Here is an 18,372-nt window from a genome sequence, read left to right as displayed (position 1 = left end):
TTCTGCAAATTTACTTTTGTACCGGGGATCTAACAGTGTGGCAACCCAGTAGTCAGGATTATTTCTAATTCTCACAATTCGAGGGTCATGTTGCAGGTAGTGCAGCAAGAAGGCACTCATATGTGTTGCGCATCCAGGAGCACCAAGTCCCTGTTGTGTTGGTGGCGAGGTAACAATCATGCTTCCTTCCTCTGTCCTCTCCCCCCAACCTCGCACAACAGAAATGTGATCAAGGTCTCCCTCATCTGATGAGTCTTCCATCAGTTCGTCCTCCACTTCTTCCTGGGCTCCTGCACCTTCCTCACTAGTTTGGCTGCTACCATGCGCCCTGGTAAAACCATCTCCCCCACCCTCACATGCCTGCCGCCTTGGTGCTGCCGACCGTCTGGACCTTGCAGATGTTAGCCCTTCCGCATACAACTCCTCCTCCTCTACTTCCTCCACCTCCTATATGTGCCACCACCTGACTCCGAATTCTGTTTAACATGTGCTCCAGCATGTAAATCACCGGAATAGTCATGCTGATAATGGCATCGTCAGCACTAAACATCTTCGTCGCCATTTCAAAACTGTGCAGAAGGGTGCATAGGTCCCTGATCTGAGACCACTCCTCCAGCGTGATTTGCCCCACCTCTGGATCTCGTTGGCCCAGGCTATACGTCAGAACGTATTGCACCAGGGCTTGTCGGTGCTGCCACAGTCGCTGCAACATGTGCAGAGTTGAATTCCACCGGGTAGGCACATCGCATTTTAGCCGGTGAAGTGGCAGGCCCAACGACTTCTGTAGAGATGTAAGTCGCTGAGCTGCGGGATGCGAACGGCGGAAGTGAGCACACAGCGACCGTGCCCTCTGCAGAAGGCCATCTAGTCTGGGATAGTGGGCTAAAAATTGCTGGACAACCAGGTTCAACACGTGAGCCATACAAGGCACGTGTGTGACATTGCCCCGGCGAAGGGCCGCACCCAGGTTTGCAGCATTGTCGCACACGGCCTTCCCTGGTTTCAGGTCCAGTGGAGACAACCATTCATGAAATTGGTTCTCCAGAGCTGACCACAACTCCTCAGCTGTGTGACTCACATTTCCCAGACATTTCAAAGTAAAAACCGCCTGATGACGTTGAGCCCTACTGCCAGCATAGTAAGGAGGTGTGCAGGATCCCTTCTGCGCAGTTAGAAAGCTTGTGGCATGACCAGACAGGCTGTGGGTGCAGGTGGAAGACCGAGAGGAGGTTGAGGAGGCAGAAGCAGTGGAGGAACTTTGACATAAAGAGGATTGACGCACAACTCGTGGGGACGGCAAGACTTGGACAGCAGCCCCTTGTCCTGCTGTCACCATAGTTACCCAGTGCCCAGTCAGCGACATGTAACGCCCCTGTCCATGCCTACTCGTCCAAGTGTCTGTGGTGAAATGCACCCTGTCACACACAGAGTTTCTCAAAGAAGCGGTGATGTTGTGTGCGACATGCTGGTGGAGCGCAGGCACACCTTTCTTTGAGAAGTAGTGCCGACTGGGCATCTGGTACTGGGGCACTGCGACGGACATAAGGTCTCGAAAATCCTCTGTGTCCACCAGGCGGAAAGGCAGCATTTCTGTAGCCAAGAGCTTGCAGATGGTGAAATTCAACCTCTTAGCTTTCTCATGGCTAGGAGGAAATGGTCTTTTACTTGTCCACATCTGAGGGACCGAGGGTTGGCTATTGTGCTTAGACGGGGTTGATAAGGGTGTCCCCGGCAAACTGCCGGTCTGTGAGGAAGATGCAGGCGGACATGTTAGGTTGCCTTGATCCAAAGGTGGTGCTATCGATGTCTGACAGCGCTCAACACCAGCTGGTGTTACCACCTCCAAAGAAAATGATGACCTGCCAATCACGCTGGCTGTTGCGGGTAAAGAGGTGGCAGGTCTGCGCCCCAAAACAGGTGTGACTGCTGTCCCCCCAGTCACAGAGGATGAAGAGGCCGCGGATGCACAAGATATGGCAGACGGTGGTTGGCCCGGCCGGCTAGGCCGCATTGTAGCACACTGAGCTTCCCACTGCAACTTATGCTTCATGTCCATGTGCCGGTTCATGCATGAAGTACTCAAACTATGTATTTTTTGGCCTCTACTTAGCTTTTGCTGACAAATGTTACAGATAACACAAGTTGGGTCATCTTTATCGATCTGAAAAAATGCCCAGGCTATGCAAGGCTTAGCACCCATGCGACCTGAAGAGCCACCACGACTTGTGGTGAGAGGCAGAGTTGTGTTTGAGGATTCAGTTTTTGACGTGCTTCCAGTACTACGTCTCTGTCCAGGAAGGCTCAACCTGACCTCGTCGTCACTAGCATCTTCCTCCACCTCCTCTGCTGACCTCATCTCTTGGCTGACTGTGGGTTGACAGTAAGTGGGATCTCCAACCTCATCATCATCACCCTGTGCGTTATCACACCCGTCGTCCTCAGAGCCAACCTGTTCCTGCCCTGACAAAAAACTAAAGTTGTCGCTCCAATCAGGTATTTGAGTCTCATCATCGTCTTCCTCATTGTCTCCACCAACAGGAGTTACAGTTTGGGAATGAGGGTCTACATTATGGTCAGAACCTTCTGAGTCTGGTCCTGGATCCGACTCATAAAGATTCTGGGCATCAGTGCAGATCATTTCCTCGTCTGGATTCACAGAAGCGCTGGAGTCGACCTCTGATTCCCAGGCTATAGTATGAGTAAACAGCTCTGCAGACTCAACCATCTGTTCTACCTCATACTCAGACGGGCAGCTGGAGATTTGGGAGCTGTGAGGAAGCAAGTGCGATTGGGGTGACACCTTTGAGGACTGGAGTATTTGTGATGTTGAAGTTGATGTGGAGGAGAGCCCACTTAAAGGAGCACTTGATATCCGTTGAAGCACCTGCTGTTTTTGTGCCTCATCTGGAATTTGTAGCGATTGGCGTGGCCGTAAGAAAGGGATCTTATCACATTGTCCGCTAAAAGAAGTAGACATTTTAGTTTGGCTGGAAGATGGTCTTTCTTCTGCAGATGTTACTGTTGCTTTAACACCTACCCCACGGACACAACCTTTTTTCCCCTTCCCAACACGCCTATTCCCCTTTCCACCAGCAGCAGGCCTTTTTCCACTCATTTTGGTGGTTAACTAATTCACAACTCTGGAGTTGTTTGCACAAAAAAACAATGGATGGGAACCGAGCAGAGCTGAGTGGCCAAACTGTGGTATTAGGCCAAAACTATTGGCTGGGTTAGATGCAGAAAAAAATTATATTCAGTTTGCAACCTGATGGAGGTCAGTATAGATGGACTAATAGAACAAGTCCCACACACAGCTAGAAGCCCAAATATTTTTTCAGAGGTAGATGCAGAAAAAAATTATATTCAGTTTGCAACCTGATGGAGGTCTGTATAGATGGATTAATAGAACAAGTCCGACACACAGCTAGAAGCCCAATATTTTTTCAGAGGTAGATGCAGAAAAAAAAATATTTTTAATTTGCAACCTGATGGAGGTCAGTATAGATGGACTAATAGAGAAAGTCCCACACACTGCTAGAAGGCCAAATATTTTTTCAGAGCTAGATGCAGAAAAAAATTATATTCAGTTTGCAACCTGATGGAGGTCAGTATAGATGGACTAATAGAGAAAGTCCCACACACTGCTAGAAGGCCAAATATTTTTTCAGAGCTAGATGCAGATAAAAAATATATTCAATTTGCTACCTGATGTAGGTCAGTATAGATGGACTAATAGAATGATGCTATGCCCAAAAGATTTTACTTCACTAGGTGCAGTAAAAAAATTGGTATTCTATACACAGGTGGTATATCTTGCAACAAAGATAGGCTACTCCACTGACTAACACACTCTGCAATAGGCCAAAAAGGATTAGCTTTGCTAGATTCAGCCAAATGCTGTGAAAAAAACTTGCACAGCACTGGCACAGACCTGCCTGGCAAAAACTGATAGGAACTGATGTAACCTAGTCCTGAAAAGGACTGCAATTACAATTAGTCTTTACTCCCACAATCTATCTATTTAAGAGCACAGACCTGCCTGATAAAAGTCGTAGGAAATGCTGTAACCTAGTCCTTAAAAGGACTGAAATCACAACTATTCCCTACTCCCAAGCTATCTGTATATTTGTGCGAAAATTGGCTTGAAATTAACAAGGTATAGCGCACACAGCAACAGCGGTGCCGTCTAACACGCAGCTGCAGCAGTGAGAAAATGGTGGCGACGGGGAAAATGGCTTGGTCTTATAGGGCAAGGACATGTGACATACACTGCCAATGACACATGCCCTTGCTTGTGTGAAAAAGAGCAGTTCGCTCCGTGTGTGCGCTGCTGATAGGCTGACAGACTGCACCTCCCCACTGCAAATGCGGGAATGAGAAAAAAAAATTCTCAGTAGCCGTGAGTCTGGACCGCATATTCCTCGCCCTGATCCCACTAACTTCCACCATGTCGAGTGCCCGTAGACAACTGATCCCACACTTGGACACTCTGATGAGCGGTTCACTTTTCCATTTGTAGATTCAGGCCTCTCGCCCGGCCAGCTTCAAGCGAGTTAAGAGGAGAAGGCGTGTAGCGATGCCCAAATATTTGAGCAGTCACGGTCACACAAAGGCAACTGTGGGAAAGTGCAATTACTGTCGCAAGAGGTAAATGATGATGATGAGACACAATTTCCAGAAAGTCAGGAGGAGAAACAGGGTGCGAAAGTGGAAGTCGAGGTAGTGGATGATATAGTAACTGACCCAACTTGGCAGGAGGACATGCCGTGCGGGGACAGCAGCACACAGGAGTAGGAAGGTGTAGCACCACAACAGGCAGGAAGAAACAGTGTGGTGGCCGCAGACACAAGGCGGGAAAGCATTCCCTGTAAGGCGAACATGACGGAAGTTGCCAGTACAACTGTTAGGTCTTCCCAAGTCTGGTTGTTTTTTAAAGACTCTGCCGATAACCCCAAAAAGGCCATTTGTACCACCTGCCAGGCCAGCATCAGCAGGGGTAGCAAAACTAGCAGCCTGACCACAACCAACATGATCAGGCACATGGCAGCAAAGTACACGACTAAGTGTGCCGAATGCCAGGGTCCAGACACAGTGTCTACAGGTGACACCACTGCTTCTTCCGCTATTGTGCATGCACGCCAATCCCCCGTCCATGGCGCATGCGAAGATGCCTCCCACCCTGCACTTGTCGCTGCACACTCTCAAGTAGCACCATCAACAAGCAAGTCCACGTCCTTGTTCTAGCGCAGCGTTCAGTTGTCTCTACCCCAGACTTTGGAACGCAAGCACAAATTTGCAGTCAGCGCCCCACAAGCCACACGAATAAATTCACACATTTCGCGAATGCTTGCGCTCAAAATGTTGCCTTTTAAGCTCATGGAGACGGAACCTTGCTGCAACCTGATGGCAGCAGCCGTCTCTCGGTACTCGGTCCCCAGCCGCCACTATTTCTCCCATTGTGCTGTTCTCGCATTACATAAACATGTGTCCCACAGCATTAGCCGTGCCCTCAACAACGCACTTACTGGGAAAGCTCACGTAACCACGGCCACATGGACAAGTGCCTGTGGGCAGGGACCGTACTTCTCGCTGACGGCACAATGAGTTAATATAGTGGAAGCAGGGACCCAGTTGGACCTTGGGACGGAAAACATCCTCTGGACGCCAAGGATTGTGGACCCTGGGTCAATCAGGGTTGCCCCCACATTCTACAGCTCCTGCACCTCCTCCACTTCCTCCTCAGCCTCCATCTCCGAAATGACCACATCAGTCACAAGCTGAAAGCACTGTAGCACTGCCTCGGCCAAGCGGCCACAGGCACTACTGAAGCTAATATGCTTAGGTAACAAATCGCACAACGCTGAAGAGTTGTGGACAGGTCTGAAAGAGCAGGCAGATCTGTGGCTGACACCGCTGACCCTACAACCAGGCTTGGTCATGTGTGACAATGGCCGGAACCTGGTGGTGGCTCTGAGGCGAGGTGAGCTCACACATGTACCACGCCTGGCCGATGTGCTTAACCTCATGGTTCAGCGGTTTCTCAAAGCCTACTCTGATCTGCCGAATCTGCTTGTCAAAGTACGCCACGTGCGTGCCCATTTTAGAAAGTCAGCTACAGCTTCCGCCGCCCTTGTCGTGCTTCAGCAGCATTTACAGCTTCCAGCTCACAGACCGGTGTGCGATGTCCCCACGCATTGGAACTCTACATTGCAGATGTTGCGAAGGATTTGTGAGCAGAAGAGGGCAGTTGTTGAGTACCAGCATCAACAAGGCCGTCGGTATTCAGATCAGACTCCACACATAAGACCTCAGGAGTGGACAGCTGTCAGACATATGTACCATTGTCCAAAATTTTGAGGACTCCACCAAAATGGTGAGAGGCGATGACGCCATAATTACCGTCACCATCCCGCTTCTGTCTTCTGAAACGCTTTCTGCTCACAATCAGAGGATGCATTGCAGGCTGAGCATGATGAGATGGAGTAAGGAACCATACAGGGTGATTACACACAGCCCAGCCTCATCTCATCCCATCCCAATGTGGATTTGGTGACAATGAGGAAGAGGAGGAGGAGGAAGAAGAGGAGCTAGTTTCCTGCGCTATAGATGGTACTACCTGCACAACTGTCATACCGTCTGTTCAGCGTGGATGGGCTGAGGACAGGGAGGAGGAGTAGGATGGGTGTAATGCACACGCCCGGGCTGAGCGGCGTGTGCGTGTGATTGTAGTGATTCCACTGGACCGTGCCGGAGAGTGAATGCCTGGAGGGGCGTAACTAGGTATTCACCCGATCCGACCAGGGTCGCACGACGGCATACGACGCCAGTGCACCAAGGAGGAACCGAGCAGAGGGACCAGGTGCTACTCCAGGACAGACCCCGGACACAGCTGTTGACCCACACAGGGGAATACAGGAACAGACTGGTAGGCTGGCACACAGACTGGTGGGTATAGGCAGGCACGACTGGTATGCAGGCAGGCGGGTATGCAGGCAGGGGGGTACAGGCAAGCACAGCTAGAGTGCAGACAGGGAGGCACTAGCAGGTAGGAACACAGGCGGGATAGGACCCAGTACACACTGGGACTCAGGAACAATACAGGCAGAGGGGTACAGGCAAGCACAGCTAGAGTGCAGACAGGGAGGCACTAGCAGGTAGGGACACTGGCAGGATAGGACCCAGTACACACTGGGACTCAGGAACAGAACCACAGATGTGGCGGACAAACACAGCAGAGTGAGGCCGCCCAGAGAGGTGAGCGAGAACAGGGCAGGACGAGGCCGCCTGGAGCGGTGAGCAAGAGTAGAGCAGGACAAGGCAGCCAGGAGCGGTGAGCAAAGGGTCAGAGCTGAGCGAGACTGCCGGAGCAGTGAGCAAGAGTAAAGCAGGACGAGACCGCCTGGAGCGGTGAGCAAGAGTGGAGCAAGACTGCCGGAGCAGTGAGCAAAAGGATAAGAGCGGAGCGAGACTGCCGGAGCAGTGAGCAAAAGGGTCAGAGCGGAGCAAGGCTGCCGGAGCAGCGAGCAAAGGAGTCAGAGCAGGCTAGAACCGCCGGAGCGGTAAGCAAAGGAGTCAGAGCAGGCTAGAACCGCCGGAGCGGTGAGCAAAGGAGACAGAGCAGGCAAGGCTGAGCAGGGGGGACAGGGCTCTGTTCACACGGAACAGACAGGAAGGGAAAGGCAGAGCCAGATACCCACAGGGTACTTGCAGTGAAGTAGCGAGTGGACCACAAACTCACAAACGGGAGTACAGAGACAACAAGCAGGAGTTAGGTACGAGTTCAGACTCTGCAGAAAAAGGAAGGGAACGGACATAGAGGCAAAACAGGTAAAGGATAGGAGAGAGTTCAGACTGGAACTGAGTGTACGGAGGAGACCGACACTGCAGCGGAATACAGGAGCGGGTCTGGGAATACGGCCCCCAGAGAGGCAGGATGAACAGGCAAGGAGCGTGTTCAGACAGGACAGACAAGATACCGGAGCGGGTCTAGATAATCGGCCCCTAGAAGGCGGGAGGAACAGGCTAGGAGCGTGTTCAGACAGGACAGACAAGATACAGGAACGGATCTAGGTAATCGGCCCCTAGAAGGCGGAAGGAACAGGCTAGGAGCGTGTTCAGACAGGCCTGGAAATACAGCCTCCAGGATAGGCAGACAAGAGAACACAGACAGGACTCAGTTCAGACACGGGAACTGATACCGCAAGGCAGGAGACATAGACAGGACTCAGCTCAGACACGGGAACTGATACCGCAAGGCAGGAGACATAGACAGGACTCAGTTCAGACACGGGAACTGATACCGCAAAGCAGGAGACAAAGAACGGGACCTCTCACCTTCAGAGTGCAAGCACACACTGAATGAAACACTATGCTCAGGCAGGGATAGATGGGAGCAGCTGAGCTATATACCAGGTGACAGACAGCAATAGGCTGAGGACGCACAAGGGGTGTGACCCACAGCAGGTACAAAAAGCAGGAAGTGATCGGGCGCCGCCCTTAAGCAGCAGAAACAGACACAAACAGACAGCATGGAGGGAAGCCAGAGAGACATTCTGGACTGGAGATCAAGTGCGCGCTCTTGCACAGTGGGAGATGGACCACCATGCAAGGACACCGCCAGGTATGTTACAATGGGGAAGAGAGCATAGTCAGTTGTCCTCTTGGTGAGGACATGGAGTTAGCAGTCTGGCACACATGGCTGCATTTATCTTATGTTGCCTTTCCCGTGACCCTCGTGTTGTCCAAATTTTTGGTGACAGTCTGTACGGTTGGTGACACTTCTAGACTCGCGCTACAAGGAGAACTTTCTGTCTCTTATTCTCGTGCAGAATAGGCCTAATAAAATGGTGCAGTACGAGAATGCCCTTGTGGAATTATTTAAAACATTCCCATCTGAAAACGCTGGCGGCAGAGGTCACAGTTCATTGGACAACCAAGGAGTACAGGCGAGAGAGACACAAATGCAATCCAGCAGAGGCAGGGGAACACTGTCAAAGTTCTGGGACAGTTTTCTCAAACCCTCCCATCGCACAGGCCCTGATGCCTGGGATACTCTCCCAAGGAGGGAAAAGTTTCAAAAGATGGTGAGGGAGTACCTTGCCGACCGTACCAATGTCCTCCATGATTCTGCTGTGCCTTTTAATTATTGGGTATCCAAACCGGTCATGTGGCATGAACTAGCTCTCTACGCCTTGGAGGTCCTGGCCTGTCCTGCCGCCAGTGTTTTATCAGAGCGGGTTTTTAGTGTCGCTGGTGGAATTATAACCGATAGGCGCATTCACCTGTCAACTAAATATGCTGACAGGCTGACTCTTATAAAAATGAACAAGGACTGGATTGGGCCAGACTTCTCAACACCACTGAATGATAGCAGCGTAACCATAACTCAAATACAGTGTATTTTTTTGGGAGGTCTAACTCTATTCCCATGCACCTCTGTCTTCACACCCAGACATGGGGGTGTGACATGGGTGTGACAGCTCTTGTACTCCTCTTTTTCCTCATCCTCATCCTCCACCACCATATCACCATATCTACGTCTCTTGAAAGGGACATTGGAGTTCCTCCAAATTTTTGGCAGCCGTTGGACTCCCTTCATACCCTATAACTGTATAGCAGACTCTCTCCTTTCTAATGGGAACATGTTGTTACTGTGGCCCAGCCCTGTGTCTTTAAATTCTTCGTGGGGTTTTTCCTAAATTTTGGCAGCCGTTGGACTCACTGCATACCCTATAACTGTATAGCAGACCCGCTCCTTTCTAATGGGAACATGTTATTGAGGCCCACCTCTGTGTCTTTTAAATTGTTATCTGCTTTTTCTCCAAATTTTGGCAGCCCTTGCAGTCACTGTATGGGCATTACCACTATAGGAGACCTTCTCCTTTATAATGGGAACATTTTTTTTTTACTGAGACCCTCCTCTATGTCTCTTCAAAGTGATATTGGGGTGCGTACAAATTTTTGACTGTCCTTACATTCACTGTATACGCAATTACAGAATAGTAGACCCACTCTTTAATAATGGGAACAACAAAGCATAGACGACTGCTGGCCCTTTAAGAATAGTAAGGGCTGACTGATGGCCCTATAAAAATAGTGTTTGTGACTTTTAGAGTCCCTCCTTCATAAATTAAATAAGATATGTCTGTTTCACACACCACATGGCCAGATAAGATAGTAAAATGTAAAAATGACATTTCCCAATGAATGTATTTGTCTTGGTTGAAAGCAATGCAAAAGTGCAAAAACACATCAAAAACGCTACGTGTGAACATAGCCCAAGGTTTGGAGGAGTATTTTTGTTTTTGGTTATTTATTTTGCCTTATATACAAGTCATTACCCTGGATAGGCTGTTCCTTAACATTTACCCCAGGAAAATCCATTTTGGTTTTGTTTTTGTAACTTTTATTTTGAGTCCGTAAAAGTGGCATAATACTCTGACGTTGCTGACAGCAGTGATCTGGGAGTCAGAGATGCTTTCAGGGGTCTTCCTCATGCTGTTCCCATGTCATTTGAGCGCTGTTCCCATCGATTTTGGCAATTTTCAGGCCCTCTGCAGACCGCCGGGAGGGAGCCGCCTGAAAAATGCTCGAGTTTCCCATAGACTTACATTGGGCTCGTTGCTCGGGTCGATCACCTGAGTATTCCACTGTGCTCGCCCCAAGCAACGAGCACCCGAGCATTTTAGTTCTCGCTCATCACTAGCTATAACGCGTGCTGGTGCTGTCCATGTGCGATCTGTTGCACATACTGAACGCACACATCCATATATTACACTTGTCTGAACAAGGCTTTTAAATACATTTTTTTATTTTCTCTCATCCGAGAAAATCGAACCAGTTGTGCTAATCAAAGGGTTATCGGGGTGCGGTCAGCTTGTGATCAGGGTGCGATCAGCTTGAGATCAGAGTGCGATAAGAGTGTGATCAGAGTCTTGTCAGGGTGTGCTCCATCTTCTCCATTCTGTCAGTCTGTGGAAATTGGACTGCACTCAGGTGTCATCCGAGTTCAGTATAGTGATTTTAATGGACTCATTGACTTGCATGGCCTAGTGTGGTCCGAATCAGATCACACCCGTGCATGTTACGATTTTTTTTCCTCGGATCGGCTCCATACACACAGCCTCATAGAATATCATGAGTCCGAGTGCAATCTGATGTTTTGTCGGTTCGTACTCAGACCAAAAATACAATGGTCTGCACATCCCCTAATATTGCTACTACAACTTTAACTATTAGGCCACGGCCCCACTATCAGTATTTGGTCAGTATTTTTTCTCAGGAGTGGGAGCCAAAACCAGGAGTGGGTGATAGATGCAGAATTGGTGACTTGTTTCTATTATATCTTTTTCTCTGATTGTTTCTCACCTGGTTTTGGCTCCCACTCCTGAGAAATACTGACCGAATACTGATCAAATACTGATAGAGGGGCCGTGACCTTACTAGGACTATCTCTGCTATTGCTTTTGCTAAAACCACTAGTCCTGCTATATCTACTAAATAGCTACTAATACGACTATTGCTATTTTTACTATTACCAAGAATCATCCAATTATGCAAAACTAATCAAATTCTTTTACAATTTCCATAAAAATGTCTGACTTCTTGTGAATCTATTTTTAAGGTGATTCAAATTGTGATAATTCAACAAAATGTGGACTCGTCAGCCACCATTTTTCTGAATTGATATGAGCCGGAACCAGGAGGAAAAAAAACAATAAAATACCATGTTCACCTTCCACCTCACCTCTCCGTGGTCCCTCCGCTCCTCCGCTCACTCCCTAAGGCTCCAGCTATGGTCTTCTCTTCACTGTCGCGGGTTGCAGCGCATCATCATAACCGAATAATGGGCATGGAGACCTAGTCGGTGACAGAAACACAAGTGAAGAGAAAACTGGAGTGGGTACCTTGGGGAGTAAGTGGCGATCGGGCATTACAATGGGGCTGCAGGGACAGGTAAGTATAAAATGAGTATAAAATAATGAGTATAAAATTAATGAGTGTAATGAGTATAAAATTAAATTATATTTAACCCCTTCCCTGTCCCTCCATTTATTATACTTTGGGGGTATGGAGACCTCAGAATATAATAATCGGCTTTTTTAATCTGCAGCCGGGTCGCATGCAACTTGCAACAAATACATTTGAATTAAATCAAATGTGTTTGATGATTGAGAGTGAATCTGCAGAACTCTACCACTACAATCAATGTAACCATCACTATCAGTATCGCTACTCCTGCTCTTCTTACTACCGTGACTACCACTACTATTGCTTCAGAACAAGGTGGCCGTTTGCTTTGTTTTTTGGGGGATGTGTCCCATATTATGAGCAATGTGCAGTAAGATATTAGAGGCAGCACACGAGATAATAAGCTAGTGACAGGAACACATCGTTGGATAATTACCAGGTAATTCTATTTTATTTCCTTACACAATTGCACAATCGCAAGCTCTAGGAAAATAATCGCCATCTCCAGTCTTTCCTGCTCTTGTTCTGTAAATTGCCTCCATTATTTCCCCGGATCCTATCACGACCCTTTCTCGAGTCGTCCACTTCACACGGCTTTCATTTTATGCTCCCGGGAACTTTATTTTTTATTTTTTTTTTTTGTTCTTTCTTTTATTTATTTATTTATTTTTTTATTTTTTTTTTGTAGCGATCGTACACAAAGATTTTGGCACAAGGACAATGCAATAAGTAAACACAATAATTGTTTGGGCAGGCATAATAGTCGGCAATCTTGTAGCGCTTACTGTGTCAGTTGAAGGATAGGTGAAGGTTTCACCCTGTAAGGCTGAATAGCCGGCATTGCATAGCAAATCAATCTAACACAAGTGCGGAGAACAGAGAAGTGAACTATGCTGTAATCATTACCTGACTGTTCTGTAATTATTTACAGCAGCAGCAACGCCGAGACATTGTGCAATATATTATTATTTTTTATCACCTTTTGCTATTTAATTTTTTTTATATATTTTTCTGACCCAGTTGTTGAACTTATACAGACAAATATTGTGTCCTTATGTTTTCACCTAGAAAAATCACCAGGGTGAACTGAACAGTATTATCAGATGTTATGCAATGTTCAAAATTGCATTCATAAGCAATAAGAAAGTGACAAGCACCTCATGGCAAAAGTAAAAAGGAAAAAAAAAAAAGGTTTTAAGGGTAATCAGAAAGTCATAGTATAAAAATGTACATAGATTACATTACTTATCTATATATATAATCGTCTTATCCCGTCTGTCTGTCTGTCTGTCTGTCCTGGAAATCCCGCGTCGCTCATTGGTCCGGCAGCGGCCAATCAGCGCCGCGGGATTTCTGAAAAAAGATGGCGGACGTTAGCGGCTCATCTGCGGGACGGAGCTCAGCGGCGATGCAGCCGGGAGATGACCGGCGCGAGGCGCTCATCTCCCGGCCGGTACCAGCAGAAGGACCTCGACCGCCGGACCCATCTGCGGGACGGAGATGCAGCCGGGAGATGAGCGGCGCGAGGCGCTCATCTCACGGCCGGTAGCAGCGGAAGGACCCCGACCGCCGGACCCATCTGCGGGACGGAGATGCAGCCGGGAGATGAGCGGCGCGAGGCGCTCATCTCCCGGCCGGTAGCAGCGGAAGGACCCCGACCGCTGCGGGTCGGGATACTTCTGCTGCGAGCACCCGCTCATGTCCCGGGTTCTCGCAGCGGAAGTACCCGCACAGGCAGCGCCGCTCCCCGGTCCTCACCAAGATGATTCGATGATTGGTCGCGGTCTTCGGACCCGACTAATCACTGATCTTACCGCAAAAGTTAAACACCGCTGTGCTGATTGGTCTTGGACGCTGCCTGCGACCAATCACCGATCTTGCTGCCACATTTAAACACTACTGTGCTGATTGGTCGCGGACGCCAGCCGCGACCAATCAGCGAGATTGGCGCCAAATTTAAACAACGCTCTGCTGATTGGTCGCGGACGGCAGACTCGACCAATCAGCGAGATTGGTGGCAAATTGAAACACCGCTCTGCTGATTGGTCGCTACCGCCAGCCGCCACCAATCAGCAGTATTGGCGCCAAATTTAAACCTCGCTCTGCTGATTAGTCGCAACCACCGGCCGTGACCAATCAGCGATATTGGCGCCAAATTTAAACACCGCTTCGCTGATTGGTCATGGTTACCGGTCACGAATGACCAGCATTATTGCTGCCAAATTTAAACCCCGCTCTGCTGATTAGTCGTGACCGCCGGCCGTGACCAATCTGCGATATAGGCGCCAAATGTAAACACCGCTCTGCTGCTTGCGCCCTGTCCGCCGCATACCTATTCTAGAATACCCGATGCGTTAGAATCGGGCCACCATCTAGTATTTATATATATACAGTGTATATGTATATATTTCATCTTTTATATGTTTGGGGACCCTGCATGGTTAGTACCTAGTAGCGCCCCCTTTTGAAAGAATCAGAGCTTTGTAGCCAGACAAGAGTCTTTCAGTTCTTGTTTGAGGGATTTTCCTCCATTCTTCCTTGGAGAATTCTTCCAGTTCTGTGAGGTTCCTGGGTCGTCTTGCATGCTCTGCTATTTTGAGGTCTAGCCACAGATTGCCAATGATGTTCACATCAGGGGACTGTGAGGGCCATTGTAAAACCTTCAGCTTGCACCTTTTGAGGTCCTCTATTGTGGATTTTGTGTTTAGGATCATTATCCATTTGTAGAAGCCATCCTCTTCATCTTTAGCATTTTTATAGATAGTGTTATGTTTGCATCAAGGATTTGTTGAAATTTCATTGAATCCATTCTTCCCTCTACCCGTAAAATGTTCCCCGTGCCATTGGCTGCAACACAACCCCAAAGCATGATTGATCCTCCCCCATGCTTAATGGTTGGCGAGATGTTCTTTTACTGAAATTCTGTGCCCTGTTTTCTTCAAACATACCTCTGATCATTGTGGCAAAAGAGTTCTATTTTACCTCTTCGGTCCACAGGACTTGTTTCCACAATACATCAGGCTTGTTTAGATATTATTTTGCACTTCTAACGCTGAATTTTATGGTGAGGACTAGTGTTGAGCGATACCTTCCGATATCGGGAAATATCGGATCGGATTGGATCAGACCGATACCCAAAAAATATCGGATATCGCCGATTCCGATACCGGAAACCAATGCAAGTCAGTGGGACACAAATATCGGAATGAAAATAAACCCTTTCTTTCCTTGTAGGTTAATTCTACATGAAGGAAAACAACTAAGAATAATGTAGAATGTATTACATGAAAAGCATGCCTGCGCTCTGCAGTGTCTATGAAGGATGACAAGCTGGATGGTAGCATTCAGCTGCGATCCAGCCTGTCATCTCAATGCCATCCCAGCATGAGAGAATTCTCCTGCTCAAGCGCTGCGCGCAGGAGAATTCTCCCACGCTGTCAGTGACGTGCATGAGGTGAGCTGAGTTCATTGGACATGAGCTCACCTCATGCACGTCACTGACAGCATGGGAAAATTCTCCTGCGCTCAGCGCTTCAGCAGGAGAATTCTCTCACACTCACCGCATGCGCAGGAGAATTTTCCCACGCTGTCAGTGACGTGCATGAGGTGAGCTGAGTTCATTGGACATGACCTCGGCTCATCTTTATGCCGTCACAGCCAGACACTGAGTAGCGCAAGCATGCCTGCGCTTCTCAGTGTCTGCGGCACGGCAAGCTGAATGGCAGCTTTCGGCTGCGATCCAGCCTGTCATGTGAATGCAGCAGAGCTGAAGCTTTCCTGGGAACCATGGAAAGGTAAGGATGATGTTGGTTTATTATTTTACTTTTATTGCAGAAGACATTGGCTTCAGCTGGAATGGGCCTGATGGTAAGTATGGTTTAATTTAGAACAATAAAGAATTGTGTGTTTATTTCAATTAAAGGACTTTATTCTGGGTGTTTGTGTTTTTTTTTTTAACTTTGACTATGGGATTAGTAATGGGGGTGTCTTATAGATGCCTCTCCATTACTAACCTGGGCTTGATGTCAGCTGGCATTATAAGCTGACATCAACCCCAGCCCTATTACCCCACAGCCACCGCTACAGGGCAGTGGGAAGAGCGAGGCTAAGTGCCAGAATTGGCGCATCCTATGGATGCGCAATTTCTGGGGCGGCTGACGGCTGGTGTTTCTAGCTTGGGAGGGGGCCAATATTCATGGCACCCTTCCTGGGCTATTAATATCAGCCCCCAGCTGTCTGCCTAGCCTTTGCTAGCTATTAAAATAGGGGGGACCCCACGTCATTTTTTTGGGGGGGTCCCCCATTTTAATAGCTAGTAAAGGCTAGGCATTCAGCTGGGGGCTGATATTAGTAGCATGGGAAGCTCCGTGGGTATTACCCCCTTCCCAGGCTTCAAACATCTGCCCCAGCCGTCTGCTTAACCTCCGCTAGAGCCTAAAATTACGGGAACTCCACGCCAATTTTTTTTTAAATAAATCCTTTATTTTAACACTAAATGACAAGTACAGTAATCAACACTATCACTGTACTTCTTATATATGTGACTGACATGTTTCTATCTATCTAATCTATGTGTGAAGCTCTATTCTTTCTGTTATAAATTGTCGGGTACCGATGCTGAATTGCCGGCCGGCTTTTTTAAAGAGACGGTGCATGAAAACACTATAATTTTTTTTAATAAATCCTTTAACACTAAATGACAAGTACAGTAAGCTGAGCGCTGCCATCCAGCTTGTCATCCTTCAGAGACACTGCAGAGCGCAGGCATTATGGGAACTTCCGATTCCGGTATTCGATATTCTAAAAGTATCGGAACTCAGTATCGGAACTCCGATACCGCGAATATCGGTCGATACCCGATATTTCAGTATCGGAATGCTCAACACCAGTGAGGACGCAGGAGAGGTTTTCTTCTGATGACTCTTCCATGAAGGCGATATTTGTGCAGGTGTCTCTCAACAGTAGAACAATGTACCACAACTCTAGAGTCTGCTAAATCTTTCTGAAGGTCTTTTGCAGTTAAGCGGGGGTTCTGATTTGCCTCTCCAGGAATCCTATGAGCAGCTCTCAATGAAATTTTGTTTGGTCATCCAGACTTTATCTTGACCTCCACTGTCTCTAGTAACTGTCATTTCTTAATTACATTTCTTAATGAGGAAAGGGCAACTTGAAAATGCTTTGCTATCTTCTTATAGCCTTCTCCTGCTTTGTGGGCCTCCACCATTTTCATTTTCAGAGTGCTAGGCGGCTGCTTAGAAGAACCCATGGCTGCTGTTTTTTGGCACAAGGTTAGAGGAGGCTGGGTATTTATAAAGCTGGGAAATTTGCATCACCTGGCCTTTCCTAATGATGATAGTGAACAAGCCATAACCCTAACAGGCTAATTAAGGTCTGAAACCTTGTTCAAAGTTATCTGAGCGCACACATCTCGAAGGGTGCCCAAACTTTTGCATCAGCCCATTTTCCTTATTGTAATTTTTTAAAATGTAAAAAATTACAATCTATATTTTTTTGGCCTAAAAATATCAAGGAAATGTGTCATCTTTAACGATAACAGTAATTTAGACCAGGGGTGCCCAAACTTTGACATTCCATTGTATTGTTTTTCTCTGTACTGTGACTTTCCATTGATTGTTTGTGGCTCTCTGCATTGAGATGGGGTAGATCTGCCTTCACTCTGCCCCATTGTTCCACTATTTGTAGATATGTTGCAGCATACTTTCTATGTTCTCACACTGTTGTCCCTTTCTCTAGATTCTGACATTAGGTGACCACATGATTCTTCCCGTAACCCTGTTTGGAGGGACACAATCTTTCTATGATGATATTTAGTGAACTGTTTCTTTATGTTAATGGGATAAAGTGGTTAATTTTCACCCTTGGTAATGAGAGCAAACTGCTATGCTCACCCCGCTAGATGTGAGGCTGTTGTGAAACATGGCAGTGTTGAATGTTTCTCGTTGCAGTCAAGTCTTTTTTGCAATTAGAAGATGTGTGTGGAACAAGCCACCAGGTAGTGTCATTATATGCGGGGAACCTCATTGCAGCTCAGCGTGGCGACGTCTAATGATGAAAACTTAACTGGTATTTACATACCGGCCCGGCAGGGAATAGCACTTGGCAAAATGTGACTATGGCTATTCTGATACACACGGGCTCGCATTGACTTCTGACACTGATTCAAGGACACAGGACAGTTCCGCGGCTCTAAAACAGAATCCAAAACACGTAGCCTTTATCTCATTAAATTGCAGTATTTCCCAGATTCAAAGAGCGCAGCTCCGGAGCAGAGGAGGACACATTCACAGAAAGGCCCCTGTGCAGGACCACCATAAACACATGCAGATGTACACACATATTCACAGCAGTCACAATATAATAAAATGTTCACACGCTAATACG

The sequence above is a fragment of the Phyllobates terribilis genome, unplaced genomic scaffold, assembly GCF_046119375.1.
Source record: "Phyllobates terribilis strain yellow unplaced genomic scaffold, ASM4611937v1 Scaffold_7__3_contigs__length_470593459, whole genome shotgun sequence".
NCBI classification, from domain to species: Eukaryota; Metazoa; Chordata; class Amphibia; order Anura; family Dendrobatidae; genus Phyllobates; species Phyllobates terribilis.
The sequence above is the reverse complement of the archived record's forward strand: the minus strand, read 5'-3'. Positions refer to the sequence as shown.